Source organism: Aptenodytes forsteri, unplaced genomic scaffold (assembly GCF_000699145.1).
Source record: "Aptenodytes forsteri isolate BGI_AS27 unplaced genomic scaffold, ASM69914v1 Scaffold309, whole genome shotgun sequence".
Lineage (NCBI taxonomy): Eukaryota > Metazoa > Chordata > Aves > Sphenisciformes > Spheniscidae > Aptenodytes > Aptenodytes forsteri.
This window is the reverse complement of record NW_008795857.1, coordinates 3,961,319-3,974,357: the sequence shown is the minus strand read 5'-3', so window position 1 is coordinate 3,974,357 and position 13,039 is coordinate 3,961,319.

Sequence of the window (13,039 nt, the reverse complement as noted above, 5' to 3'; positions counted from 1 at the left end):
TATTCACCTCCATTCAGGGCCAAGAACATGTTTTGGAGCTTCACCTTATGGCCTGAACAGACCCCAGGCACTGCTGGGTGGACAAACCCATATGATGGAAGCAGTGGCTCTGAGAGGAGGGTGTTCAGGGTCGTACCCAGGTGAGTGCCACTCCCAGATCAGCTAACGACCCCAGCTGTTCACATCAGAGAGAGCCTCTCGCTCCCTGTGTCTTACTAGGGCAAGCACCACACATCAGCGTTGGCTTTACGAACTAAAATCAGCTCAGGATCTTTGCCTGCAGATTCCAAAAAAGTCCCATCCTTGCTTCCTTCCTTCCAGCTCCCTCCCTGTAAACAACGCCTCCCCAGGGCCAGCAGGATGGCAGAGCTCCCAAGGGAGTGGTGGTGGCGGGGGGCATCCCAGACATCTGGAGACGACCTGCTTCAGGGGAGAGGTTTGAATGCCAGCCTTCCCATGGGAACCCAGGAGACATGAGCAGAGGCACCACCCAGCCTGTTTAGGGACCATACTACTTCTTTCAAGTCCCTTCTGCTTCCATAAACCAAGCTGAGTGAATGTTGCCCAAGGACCTCAGTGGGCTGGCTCTTACAAGACACCCTCATGATGTTCTCCAGGCATGTCTGCTCAACAGAAATGTATCATTTCACCTAAACAAGATGAGATGAGTTTGTACCTCCCAGGACTCTAACCTTCTCAGCCCTGGCTGGCCAATGTACCAACAGATACTGGTATTTGAACTCTTCACAGAGAGTTTCACTGGCAGGGACGAGAGGTCCTCATGGCAAAGGACCCTTGTGAGGGTCCACAGTAGCATTCTGAACTTGGTATTTTCTGAGTTATTCTCATGTGAACACACTCCCAGAGGAGAAAGTGACACAAAATCAATTGCACAGATCGATACCTGTACTGATGTATTTCCTGGTGACAGGCCAGATGGCCAATTGACAGTAAACAAAGTCTGAACAAAGTCTGGGCACAGCAAGAAGTTCCAGATGGGAACCAGAAGTTCAGAGCTCATCAGAGCCATCTCCATGCACACATTACAGGCACCAATCAAACACTAATAAATGATTAACAGGGCTGTTGTGCATTAGCCTCAAGCTTTTGGGTTCCTCCCATTACTTCTGGATAATTTAAAAAAAAGGCAGATGATAGGGAATTCTTCTGCTTTAGAAATTAATTAGATGATATTGAGCTCTCTGTGGACCTCATACAGTCCTGAGAACCCTGTTTTCCTGCTCCCCGAATGCCTCAGACCACAGATCAGTTCTTTCAGTTGAAGGCTGCTCAAAGGCAGTTCCCTTCGGAGTCCAAAAGTCTTAACTCTTCCCTCAGGCCCTACAGAGTAATGCAGCAGCCCCTTTCTTCCTTCTGTGAATTGAATGATCCTTATCTTCAGAGTCCTCAGTTCTTCATACAATGGGAGAGATGAGACCTGGGGATGGAAGCTTTTGCTTATAATGAAGAGCTGAAACAAGGAAATCACTTTGGTTTATTGCCTCCTTCAAACCCTCCCCCTGCATTTCCACTTTCCCTTCAATTCCTGTATCTTTCACCTGTGGGTAATATGGACATCCACCTGCCACTTCCATCTTCCATGCCTGCGGTGCTACAGCACTACAATTTCAGAGATATTCTTTCTGTCTTGGGTGCTGCCCACTCTTTTCCATGGTGCAGTCACACTGCAAGGCCTGTAACGGACTGAAGGGGAGGAACATTTGTCCCTTGGAGAGCCTCCATCTATTTTGTCAGGCACCAGCTTTAGCTTTCAATAATGGCCTGAAACTGACGGGACCGTGATATCCAGCTGTGTCCAGATATAGCACAAGTGGGCAGAAGTGTCTGGAGCTGCAATTGATCTTGCCTCTTCTATTCCAGCTGGGGTCTTCACAGCCTCTCCCTTGAACATGGGCATCTAGGTCTAGAGAAGAGCACTGGTCAGGTCCCCAGGAGCAAGAGTGAGGAGGGCGTTAGAGGGCACTGTCCCCCGGGATCTCAGCAAAGCACAGCAGCTCTGCTCCAGACAGCTTCATTTTCATTCTCTGACCTTCAGTTCCCCCATTCAATAATCTTATTCATTATACAACAGCAGGATTAGACAGTGGCCTGCTGGTTGGCATGCTCTAATGGGCATTAATACCTGCTGGCACAGAAGCAGGCACATGCCAGTACTCCTGTGTGCTAATGAAAAGGCACCATTTCCACTTCCATTTCAGCACACACTGAAGTTTCCTGAGAGCCAGCATTGGTCTTTATGTCCCAGAGAACATGTGCTGCCGTCAGTCCTGCCTTGCATCTCCAGCAGTCCTGCTGCTTAGGGCAATGGCTACCATCAGAGAGCTGGATGAGGCTAAACTGGACCCCTACTGAATCATTGTGGGGCCAGGGCTTGTCAGCACTGTGTCACACAATAGAGACTTCCAGTGGCACGCTGCCTGCATGCACACTGGGGCTATCCTGGCATCCCTCAGGGAATGGAATGAGGAGCTGCACCAAGACAGGCTGGATGGTGCAGCTGCTCACTACTTTTGGGTTCCCACTAGGAGGTTGGCTTTAAAATTCCTCCCTCTGCCTTTTTCCAAGCTCTGCAAGAGCTTCTTTGTCAAAAAAGGCTGGAGCAGTTAATCCGCAGCCCTCTAGGGACTCCTCCATCGCCTTGACTCCTTTTGGGAGCTCTGCCATCCTGTTGAACCATGGAGAAGTGATGGTGATGGAGAGCTGAGAGAAGTGGGAGGAAGGAGAGGATGGATTTCCCTGGCACACTTGTTGTGTGTTGCCCTGCTGCAATGCCCTCACCCAGAGGAACTGGCCTCTGGGACTAACCTCCCAGAGCAGTGAATAATGTTTGACTTGGAGGGAAGACAGAAGGAAGGAGCTGTCGTAGAAATGTTGAACAAGTTACAGAGAAGACATATCCTGAACTCCCAGTTCTACAACCCAACAGCAAGAAGACATCCCAGAACGCTGCACGTGACCTTACTGTCATCTTATCAGATTAGCTTGAACTCACTGCCTCAGGGTGCTATGGAGCACAAGAGCTAGGCAAGACTTTTTTTTAAGAAGAAGGTAGTATTTATAATGGTCTCCAAATGTTCTGTTGGAATAGTAACTATTTAAAACATGTCAGACTTCCAAAAGAAAAATGTGCCTTCTTGCTTCTGATAAACTGGTCTCAAGGCTATGGGGCTGAGAAGGAATTTGCCCCCAAGCTTGGTCAGTCCAGAACCAACCACTGCAGAGTATCTTGCAGAATTTCTCTGGAGGAACTGATAATAATCACATTTGGACTCAGAATGGACAACGGATCTATGGAGCCATTAGGCTGATTCACATGTCTGCTATGACCAGAACGGACAGCATCTGTCCACCTGACCTGTGAATATTTGTTTCTGACCTAGCTGTGATGTATGGGAATATAAAACCTTTGAAAGAGTGAGGCACTAAGTGCCGAAATGGGCATGACAGGTACTAGCATGGAAGGATTCATATCCTGCAGGTGACAGATCTGATGTTGTATGGCAAACCGAATTTAAAGCAATGGTCCAAGACTATTAGCAGCATCCTGGAGCTGCTGCAGTTCAGTGTGCCAGACAGCGGGTCGTCCGAAGCCTTTGCGAGTAGGACCATCCACACACACATGCTTGGTGACAACCTCCCACCCCCGGGAAGTTTGAGGGCATGAAGACTTGCTGCCCAGCTTTTTTGGTGTGGGAATTTTGTTTCAGTTCCACGCATGCAGCTCTGCAGTTCAGGCCCTGCAAACAATAGTTTGGCCACTCCAAGAGCAGCGAGCGTGAAAGGGGTGTGACTGGAGCGGCTCTATTCCCAGAAGCCAGGCCAATTCTCTAATGGGAGCTCAACCAGCATCTCTGCTGAGTGTCCAGGAAACCAGTCTTGGCAGCCTCTCTGCAGACGGTTCCAGTTCAGGAGAAACTGCTGGTAGATTTGGGACAGACAGCGTGCAGATCACAGCTGCATGCAGCTAACAGCACAAAAAGCCCTTTTTGCCAAAGACACTCCTCCAGCATGCTTGATCTTGACTTTTTATTCGCCGTATTGCATTGTTCTTGGGTGTCAGCCCCTTTCACTCCCCTTTGCCTCAGCAGCCCTTCATTGCCAAACCATGCCACATCTCCTCTCTGCCCAAACCTTTCTTTGCTTCCCCGCTCTTTCCCCCACAAAAGGATTCCTCTTTCTCCTCTGCTTCAGATTCACATGTCCCCTAGAAAACACCCTAATCTGAGTGTTTCCTAATAGAAGCACAGTGAATATAGGAAATTGTTTTGCTAAAACAAAAAGCCCTGCTACTAACCTGCATGAGACAAACATCCTTTCCTGTAAATTCTTTGGGACAGGCACCATTTCATCCTACCTCTCAGAGAGATCCCCCAGCACAAAGCCTCTGTGTGCAGCTCAGCTGCAGTTAACAGGAACTATGAACTGAGCTTGCAAGGGATGAAACGGTAAAACTGACCTTACTGGAATAAGTTCATTCCCCTTTGCAATTATCTGGTGACAGACTTCACCTCAGGCTGAATAAATATAGTAGTTCAGTTTCCAGAGCTCCAGTTACTATTTCATAAATGGCGCTCAGTTGTGACTTGGCCCAGCTTCAAACAGGGATGGGTAGGTTAACTCCAATTGATTTGTTCTTTAAGTAAAAATTAGAGCTGGTACAATGCCAGGATTGCAATGTCCATGTAGAGCACGATGTCTCTGAGACAGGGAACGTGGCTTTGGACCTCGAGCTGATAGCTGGGCTCTGACACCAACTCAGCAGGTGATCTTCAGAAAACCACCATTCTTCAGGTTTCAGTTTCCTGAAGGAAAAGGGGGGCATCATAATGCAGTACCACAGGAACCACAAGAATTTCTTCCCCTTTCTTGCAGCCAGCATAGATTCTCACTTGTATCATTACATTTAGGGCCAGCTTCAGGTGGGATTTCTTTCAGTGGAGCACTTCCTTCCTGAAAGCACCGTCCTCAAGTGCTCAGGAGCATTGCTTTGATGGAGGGCACTGTAGACATCTACCTACTAAGCAGTCCTCTGACGGAACAAAGCTTTCCCTGCATAGTGCTATTTGGACCAGACAGGACAGTAAGTATAAAACATGACAGCAGGGGCCTAGGGATTATAGGTACTATGTTTGAAATAAGTCAGGAATGAGCCTTCATACTTCAGTGAATGTTCCTAAAACATGAGTCAACACCGACACAAACATGGGATATTTAACCCTATCTCCACTGAGATTCCGAAAAACAGTGACTAACACCACCTCTGCACAGCAGCATAAGTCCAGAGCCAGGTGGGACTGAGGACAGCTGAAGGATGTACTGGTGGAACCAGGGCTGGAAAAGCTCTGGACCAGATGAGAGGTCCACTGCAGCTCGGGCAGGAGGCCAGATGACAGAGCTGTGAAAGGCACGGGACTGGAAGAATGGTAGAGGCGTTCTAGACCTGGACAGAGCGGTGGTGGCAGCAGCAGCAGAGCTGCATGTGAGGCAGCGTGGACTGACACAGGAAGGGATGCTGTCACGTGGAGCCACAGGCACAAACGCTGCATGCGCTGGCCTGCAGCCAGGCAGTGCTGCAATCGGCCTCTCACCACTGTCAGCAGCTGGCAAGGCCACAAATGGAAAGATGAGGCAGTGCAGACAAGATTGCGAAACCCACCACAGATACACGCAAGGAGCATAGACACCTTAAGTCGTTAAGAGAATGAGATATTAAGGTGAGGCTTCACACGCCCAGGCTCCATGCAGTCCTCAGCACGTACAAAATTGTGCTCGTGTACCGTTCAGCCCTGCTGAAGGTAATGCAAGGGCGCAGTGAAGTATTTCTGCAGGCCTTGGAGCTACTTGCAGTTCAGCAGCAGCTCTGGGGAGAGTGGCAGCTCTGCGGTCTCTCCATGAAAGCCTGCTTTACGTAGGACTGGCTGCTTGAGACTCAGGTAACAGCACAGGAGGATGGGGTTGGTGTTTAGCCCCCATGACAGAGAAGTGTGTGCTCTGCCGAAGGGGTGGCCAGCCTTCTGCTTCTGCAGAGCGAAGAAACAAAATGGATTGTGTGAAGGAGACACAAATGTTAAAAATGCTCTGTATCATCCTTTCTGGAGATGTTTACTGTAAATACCATGATGAGTGCACCACACCGCTTTTGGCACAGCTAGCTTTTTTCTTTTAAGCATGCTTATTGTTGATAAAAATGCAGAGACACTGACACAATCTCGAAGTTATCCAGAGAGACTCAAAATATCCCATGGCTGGCAAGATGAAACAAAAGCTTTAATGTACCAAGGATGCCTCAACACCAGCAGAGCTGCAATTCCCTGGGTTAAGGCATCCCACAGGACAACCCACCCATAATTGCCACTGAGCCTCCGCACAGTCCCAGAAAGCAGGATCTGACGTAGCTCTGGAGGGGACAGCCTCTAAACAGAGACAGCCACTGCTCGCCCACGGGCGCGGGCACTGACAATACCACGGTCCCTGTGGGCGCCGGGGTCCCCTTGGCTGGCAGGGCTTGAGCAGGGGGCCCTGCTGAGCACCAGGACACGTGCCTGCAGGCCTGGCGCCACGGGCAGCCACTGAGAGGCCTTAGAGGCCAACCTCAGAAACCCTCAGGACTGCATTTGGCTCTAAAGATGCCACTTATCTGACCCTTCCCTAGCCAGCTGGCTCGCAAGCCGGCTGCTTCTGCAGTTTCAGTTGCTACACAAGGCTGTTAACAGCAGCCTGGGGGCAGACACCGGCCAGAGCCAGTGGAGGGGAGGACAGGTAGGGAGACCCTACCAGAGAGCAGAAAAGCCAAAAGAAATTAAAAAGCTACTCATGTTGCAAGCAGCAAGAGCCCAAGGTTCATTTTCTCCAGTTCATCATGGTCAGCCCAGCATCAGACCTGGGACTCCAGCTAATCCCACCTTTGGGGTCTCAGGGTGGCAGAGAATGTCAGCTCCCAAGGAGAGGACCCATGTTTCTTTCCATAGATTTTTTTGGCCATGTGGCTTGGGACCTCAACGTAAGACACTTTAAGTAGGTCTGAATTGTTTTTTTCCAGCCAGTGTTGAAAGTCCAGTCTCTAGAAGGGTGGGCACTGGAAATCCCAAGTAAATTTTGAAAATCCAACCTAAATAAATAACCAATTAATACTTACGATATCAAAATACTGCAATGAAGGAGGACAACCCTGATGGCTGTTACAAATCCCTGCTCATTGCAATTGCATTGGGAACAAGGTCTGGGAAACCCCATTTCCGAGTAGGGGAGGATCTCTCTCTCTCGCACACGCACGTGCAGTACTGGCAGTCATGTCCACCTTAGCTGCAGCACCCCAACCTTGTCCTGGTGTCCTGCATGGAGGTGAGCTTCACTCATTGCAAACATCTCTCACAGACTGTCAAACCCAAACATGAGTTGCCTTGTTGCTGGAGGTCAAGGGAGGTAAAGACTTCACAGGAATATGCTGGAAACAGAAAACAAACACACACAGAAAAATCCCCAGCAAGAAAGGACAAGCCAATCTTAACAAGCAATTCCGTTACCCGTAAATAAAAAGGAGGCAATCACAACATGCCCTAAGCGTGGGGGAGCCAAAAGCCGTCTCTCGTCTGTGGGTGACGGATGGCTCGCGGGCTTTCCAGCACAAACTTGCCTGGTGTCGTTTGTCACCTGCGAGGGGTAAGCCGCTCCTGAAGGCTCCTCTGTGCTGGTGTGTGTGCGTGCGTGCATGCAACTCACGGAATTTCAGCAAAGACGCATAAGAGGATTGTAGTCGCGGTTCAGCTAAAGACTTAGGATTCTGCATAATGTGTTAAGAGGAGCTTAATGCAATCCTACTACTCTGCCACAGAAACCCTGAACAGCGGCCTGTCTGTTCTCACCTTTCCCCATCTGCTAGCCAGCTGTGGAAGAGCTGGCTTGCCCCAGGACTGTTTAAAGGAGCAGGTGCATAGGCAGGGGTTGGGATTCTGCATCTGTCTTCTCATGGGAGCAGATTTTTGTGCTCGCTACAATAAAAAGACATTATGCAGGACACCTGATGCAAAATTCTGACGGTGTGGAGAATTCCCATTTTTGCTTAATCTGGAGGCCTCTGGGAGGTGTCTCACAAGATAGGAGGCTTCACAGCTCTGAAAGGGGGGTATAGAGCCCGAAAAGAGCAGTTTCATGTCTCAGTGGCAGGAAAGAATCTAAAAGTGAGGAACAGAGCCCTTGGCCAAAATTATATCATCCAGGAGGACATGTGCTGTTGTGGAATAAGTTATCATGGCTAAGGCAACATACTTAAGTGTGTACTTGAGATGTGACCAGCTGGCTGAGAATTAGAGCAAGGATGGCAAAGGGTAGGGAAAAGGGAACAGAAAGGCAAGATACTTGTAAATCAAACCTGAATGTCAGGCAATAGTGAGGTCAAAAGGTTGAGTGAGGGTGTTTCCTGCTACTCAGTTGCTGGGAAAGTCTGGGTTTTGACAGCTAAGCCAGAGTCACACACATCCTTACTCTGAACTTCTCCATGTCCTTGTGCCCCATCTGCAAAACAAAGCTATTGTGAAATCCTTTTTCCTAGCTTCTGCTTATCTTCTCCCTAGATTCTGCTCAGGTTATAATCGCTCGGTGCCATGGACAGCCTTGTTGTATGCTTAGGTACTGTGCACAACTCCTCTGAAGCCTCCAGTCACTACTTTAATATAAATAAAGAAATAATAATGCAGATTAGAGTTGCCCAAAGTTAGCACACTGACCAGGATACTAGCACAATGCAGACTGGGAAAAAAATAAAGAAGAAAATGTATTAAAACCTGGTTGGCTCACAGAGAGTGAAAAATAACAGTTTCTGAATGTAGGTGAGGCAGGGGAAGGAAGTGGACTGGAATGTGGCTATTCCCTATTGTGGAAGACAGCAGAATGCTAGGAGAGCATGTCCATGCTCCATATGCTGGAGAGTATCCGGGTAGAAAACTGGAAAAGTAAAACGGCAGTAAGAGCAGATCAGTGATACAAAGCAATCTCTGCTGTTCATAATCGGGCAACAATCAGGTGACGCGTGTTATAAGGCCTGTCCTAGATGAACATGGCAGAGAGTAGTCCATATAGACAAGCTTTACGTACTTATGAGGTTGTATTCTGGAAAGCAGTGACTCTGGGGAGCTCTGATGGGTTATGCAGGTAATTCACTGGAAGCTGGCTCCAGGCAGAGCAAGAAAGCTTAACTTATTCCTCCTGGTAGCTAATTACGGAGATACAGAGTAGCAGGAAGAACAAGAATTTTCCCACTGGCATGGCATTGACAAAACATCTACCGAATGACCACATTCAAGAGGGAAGCAGAATGACTGGGAAAGGTTCAGAAATGAGCTACAGGAATGATACACAATCTTTAATATGCTCTCTAGCATGAGAAACTCTTCAGGATCCCATACAGTTTATCAGAAGAAAGTTAGGGACACTATGATGTTTTAATAGTCTACTAAGGAAAAATGCATCCAAGAGCAGGAAGGCCTATTACCCCACAAACAAAACCCTAATAAAGTCCAGTCCAGAAGATGGAACCCATAAAATTCAAACTGGAAGTAAGATGCAAGGGGTTTTTTAAGATTTGAGGAAAGGAATAACTGAAAGCATTTCCTGAGGGAAGTGGTGAATTTGTCATCGCTTGGACTCTTTACGTCCAGTCTGGGATGATTGCTAAAGTACGTGGTCTAGTTTACCAGAACGTATTGGATTTGATAAGTAGTGGGGAAGAACAGAGCGTCTGGACTGCCAGCTGGCCAGGCAGAGCTCTGTATCTTGGGTTTTGCAAGTGATGTGACGAGATCAGCCACTGCGGTCCTTGTGGCTGTAACAGTCAGATCTCATAATGCATTTTCCATCTGTGATTCTGAAAATGGCTTCCATAAACAGCCAGTGAGGTGGGCTGACCCGCTGTGACTGTGACCAGAGAGTCTCCTTCCTCAGTGCCTGCTTAAAGCTAAAACCTTTGTTGGCAGTGCCTAATGACCACACTCCTTCTGAGGAGACAGATAATGAGAAATGGCCTTGATGGGATTTCTCCACAATGTTCAAGCTGCATAAAGTTTGGCATGTGGGCAATGCTGGAGCCAGAACCGGAGTCTCAATGGAGTTTTTCTTACATCTGCTGGCACTGATTTCATCATCCATGTGCTATCTTCTCTAGAAATCTGTACACAGGGTGAGATGGAAGCACTGATCTTTTGTATACCTTGAGACAATGACTCAGCTCTTACACTGCATTTTACTGGGGCCAGCATTAGGTGTAGAAAATTAAATGTATAAACAATAAGTATCATCACTTTCGGGGTGTGCCTATTGAAGAGTCAGCTCCAATCAGGAAACTTCAAGGAGACAAGAAGACCTTACAGTTAAGCAACAGTAGTGGAGAGCACCATGCTTGGCTTCAACTCTGAGGTTTGCCATTAATGCTCTGTAATCTCGTGCATGTCCTCCTCCATGCCTGGACTTCTGTAGCAATGAGAAGAATTGTACTTCCTGTCTCCCACCCTTTGGTTTACATACTCCCAAGTCCAGGGGCTGTCTCTTTTCATGTATGCTTGTGCAGTGCTTGGCAAAGAAAATTACATTTTTGAGTTTCTGTACTTTTTTTCTAAAAAATGTCTAATAATCACTCTTGTGTCTGGTGAGTATTGTCACAATTTAGGAAGTAAAACGTGCTGCCTTAGGTGAGATTTTGGTGGAACCAGAAAGACTATATGGATGATTGCTAAACGGTTTGTATTTCCCTCTGTCATCGCTTTCCAATAAGGCCAAAGATAGATAGTTCCCCCAGTCTGTTCTGTAGTCTGTTGACCCATACAGTTTTAAATGAGCCAGCTCGCAGACCGTTGTCCACTAAAGGCAACTTCTTTCTCCTCTTTTTGCCCACTTTTCTCTCCCAGCATCCTCTGTTCTTCCCTGCTTGTGTCATTTCGATATAAGTATGTGAGTCCCTCCTGCTCCACAGCGATTTCATTTGATTTTGTTCTGTGTTCAAGCAGAAGCTTGCTACAGGGCTATGGGAGCTCATTTCCATGAGCTCTTGGACCTGGTTCACTCAAATTTTCAGTTTACTTATCTTATTCATAACCTTTAGATCAACTTTACAAATCAGGGAGTGCTCCAGAGCCTTTCAAACAGATGGTGAGTAAAGCAAGTGTGGTTCCCAGGATCTATAGGAAAAGCTCCTTTATGCCTTCTCACCCTGTCTTGGACAACTCAGTGAACTCCAGCATTTCTTAAACATCCAGTCGAGTTACAGAGGGTGGAATGAGAAAGATCTCAATTTTGCTTATCAGGAGAAATCTCTTCCCTTATCTCTGCACTGAAGCTCTTTGCTGGGGGTGAAGGGCAGTTTGCAAATGCGCAACAAGGTAGGCTGTTGAGAGGTTGTCTCTCAGCACTCCCGCTCACAGGGTCTTGGGAAGCCAGGCTCTGCAGCGCACATTTCACTCTGATGCGCAACAAGGTAGGCTGTTGAGAGGTTGTCTCTCAGCACTCCCGCTCACAGGGTCTTGGGAAGCCAGGCTCTGCAGCGCACAGATTTCACTCTGGGTATTACTGCCGTATTCCAACACAGCTAGCTGATTCTGATTCAGCAGTGGTGGCTTCCAGAAACAGAGGGAGCGCCCATCCATCTCCAGACGGGTGCTGAATAGAAAAATGAAAATAACTAAATAAAAATCCCTGGAAACGGAGATGGTGACAGCAAAAAAGGGAAAGTAACTTTGTTACTCATCAGGTTATTACCTTGGGAAAGGAAACAATGTAATTGAATATTCCTCTGGACCATTCATCTTCGTTCTCCTAACTTGGTATCAATAGCTGCCAGGTGGTGCCTGCACAGGCCATTCAAATCAGATTATGTTATCATAGTTCTCCAGTCATCGCCAAGAGCAGGATCATGATCATAAGGAGGAAATCTAGTTATTCAGGTACACGTTACCTTATTAAAAGTTTGAGCAAAGTACATTGAGCCGTTATAATGGGATTAGAGTTTGAGTTGTGTTCTCAGGGTTGCCATGACTCTGTGATTTTGGTGCTTTGCAGTTGGGCTTGGATAGCGCAGCTCCACTCTGGCCAACCACAAATAATCGCAGGATCATGATCATAAGGAGGAAATCTAGTTATTCAGGTACACGTTACCTTATTAAAAGTTTGAGCAAAGTACATTGAGCCGTTATAATGGGATTAGAGTTTGAGTTGTGTTCTCAGGGTTGCCATGACTCTGTGATTTTGGTGCTTTGCAGTTGGGCTTGGATAGCACAGCTCCACTCTGGCCAACCACAAATAATGCAGACCATCATCACACAGGAGTGGGCACCAGCATGGACTGTGGCCAAGAGCGTGAAGCTTGTGAAGATAATTTTTATCTGGGTACAAATGCCTGAGGCAGAGACTGAAGGAGCCCATACGAGAGGTGTGGAAGGATCCCAATGTCTACTCACACTAAGCAAAGCAGCAATCAGGCAGAGCTAGAAGGAACAGCTTTGTTAAACCTTCCAGACTCTCTCTCAACACCCAGTCCCAGCCTTTTGCTCCAGTATTAATAGATGTCCCTCCGGGAATCTGGTCTTTTCTCTTTACTCCCACCTGTTCCAATAGGGTATGAAGAGGTCTGAAGGGTTTCTTCTCCAGCTGACAGGAGTTCACGGGGGTTGATGTCCTCCTCCACATTCTCAGTGAATAGGAAATCACATTACGATAGGCACTAAAAGGTGTTTCTTAGATACAGACAGTGAAGGACAAAAGCTGAGGCAAGCAGTTGGAGCAGACTGTAATGCACATCCTCTTCCTGTACTGCTTTTACAGACAAAGAAGTTTCTTGCTCCAGGGCCACCAACACAGCATTTTTCAACACTACCAAAGTTATTTCAATATAACTATTATAAAGGTGAGTTTCTCTGTCTGGGATCTACTCTTATAATTCAGCAACACGCCTGCTTATCCAGGAAATGTTATTAGTGGTGACTCATGGACAAAAAGGCCAGATTCTCCCAAAGCTCTTGTCTCAGTGGGACCTGCA